Consider the following 2,459-nt stretch of genomic DNA (forward strand, 5'->3'; position numbering starts at 1 on the left):
ATGGATTCCTGCTATCAGTGTTCAGAAGATCATTATCCAGACAAAGACAAGGATTTGTGTATTCCCAAATACATCAGCTACCTGACTTATGAAGAGCCTTTGGGGATCAGTTTGGCTACGGTTGCGCTTGCCCTTTTTTCCATCACGGCTTTGGTGCTTTGGATCTTCAGGAAGTACAAAGACACTCCCATAGTCAAGACTAACAACCGAAACCTGACCTTCACTCTCCTCATCTCCCTTCTACTCTCTTTCCTTTGCATTTTCCTATTTATAGGTCAGCCTAAGAAGGTGACCTGCCTCCTTCGACAAACAGCCTTTGGCATGATCTTCTCAGTGGCAGTTTCTTGCATATTGGCCAAAACTATCATTGCTGTTGTAGCTTTCATGGCTACCAAGCCAGGTTCCAGGATGAGAAAATGGGTGGAAAGATGACTGTCTAACTCTATTGTTCTTTCTTGCTCCATTATACAAGCAGCAATTTGCAGTGTCTGGCTGGCAATTTCTCCCCCATTTCCAAACTTATGCATTCAATGGCTGAAGAAATTGTACTGGAGTGTAATGAGGGTTCCACTACCATGTTTTACTCTGTCTTGGGTTTCCTAGGTTTTCAGGCCATTGTTGGTTTTACTGTGGCCTTTTTAGCTAGGAAGTTACCTGACAGTTTTAATGAAGCCAAATTTATCACTTTCAGTATGTTAGGGTTTTGCTGCGTCTGGCTTTCATTTGTTCCAACGTATCTAAGCACCAAAGGGAAATACATGGTGGTTCTGGAGGTCTTCTCCATCTTGACGTCTAGTGCTGGCTTGCTTGGGTGTATTTTTTCTCCAAAATGTTATGTCATTTTGCTGAGGCCAGATCTTAATAGATGAGGGAAGCTAAAAAGAAGAAATAGCTAAAGAGCTGAGAAATGTATATAATCAAATAGATGAATATTCCAGATCATTATCTTGGTTTTATAGGAATTTCATCAGATGTTGTTGAGCTTCATAATAGGGTGAGGCAGGGGAGGATAGCCACAGTTTAGGAACCATCTTATCATTTCAAGCTGAATCTGAAGCCATCTAAATTTGGAGCCTAGTTCATAATATCTCAGTTCATCACTATTGTCCCAGATATATATTATAGTACTTTTTGTGGCATATCTCCTGTACATGGTCCCTATCTCCTTCACCTTCTTCCTTCTAAAAGGAAAAAAGAAGAAGCTCTAAAAACCTGACTGAACCCCAATGGGATGCAGCCGGGATGCAGGATGCAGGCGGGAGTTATTGCATGTAAGTTGCCACCGATTGAGCTGGGCGAAGGCAGCCCTGCTGCATCTCAGGTTCCAGCCATGCTTCAGAGGCCACTTTTCCAAGTCAGAAAGTGCCTGGGATGCAGTCAGATTTTTTTGTCCATGTGATAAGCTCCAAAGTGTGTCCTGGAAAATATCACCGTCTTCATAGGATCCATTTCATGTTGGACTATCTTTGATTGCATGAGTGACCATTCCTAAGGGAATATCTATGAAAGTCTTTGTCTCAGTGTCTGAATAGCATGTGAATTGTAGCACAAACCATCTGCTAACTTCACTCTAAGCTTTTCTCTGTCCCATGAGTAACTTTTTAAGTGATCTTAGATAAAATAAAACTCAATAAAACTGAACAGTCTCCATTAGGCATACAGTAGATCTCAACTATCAAACCCACTTCTGCACATCATTGGGCTGAGGAACTTTAAATCCATCAACAATAGGACAAGCAAATATGAGTGGCATAACCATTTATCATGATTAAAGTATGGATTTTAAATCTGCATAAATGTGTGCAATTTTATGTGTCATCAGTTGTGCAATGCATCATCATCATTATCATCATCATTCCTCACCCTTCGCTCCCTGCGGATCAATGTGAAGAACAATAAATAATACAACACATCCCATAAAATCAGTTAAAAGAGAATATAGAACCAATACATATAAAATTAATCAATAATTACTTTAAAGCCATAATTTAAAAATAATTTGGATAGGCCTGCTGGTCTTTACAGCTGATTTAAGCTCAGTGTCTCTAGCTGGTGAATCTCTTCTGGGATATCATTTCACAATCTAGAGGTGCCCAAAGAAAAAGTCCTCTGGGTACAGTTGGTCATGTTTTGGCTGACTGAAGTAGATGTCTCCCAGAGGACCTGAGTGTATGGGCCAGAGAATATGGGAGAAGGTGATGCTGTAGGCAACCTGGACCCAAACCATGTAGTGTTTTAAGGTAATAATGCACACTTTGTATTTTGCCCAGAAATTAATTGACAGCCAGTGGAATTACTTTAATATTGGTGTAATCTGGTCACCCATAACCAATCTAGCTGCCATGTTTTGAACGAATTTAAATTTCCAAACTTGGTAATGAGGTAGTCCAAAGTACATAGGGCTAAGCACATTTCGGATAAGGGATATACAACCTCTATTAGGAAATGAGGAATATATG

At 40.1% G+C, this 2,459-nt stretch overlaps 1 pseudogene; it reads left to right on the top strand.

Annotated features, from left to right (window-relative positions):
• Nucleotides 1-896, top strand: LOC149304019 (vomeronasal type-2 receptor 26-like; annotated as a pseudogene).
• Nucleotides 897-2,459: the final 1,563 nt, after the last annotated feature.

This window comes from Sceloporus occidentalis, unplaced genomic scaffold, assembly GCF_023333645.1.
Source record: "Sceloporus occidentalis isolate IW3139 unplaced genomic scaffold, rSceOcc1.0.p SCAF_14, whole genome shotgun sequence".
Taxonomy (NCBI): Eukaryota; Metazoa; Chordata; class Lepidosauria; order Squamata; family Phrynosomatidae; genus Sceloporus; species Sceloporus occidentalis.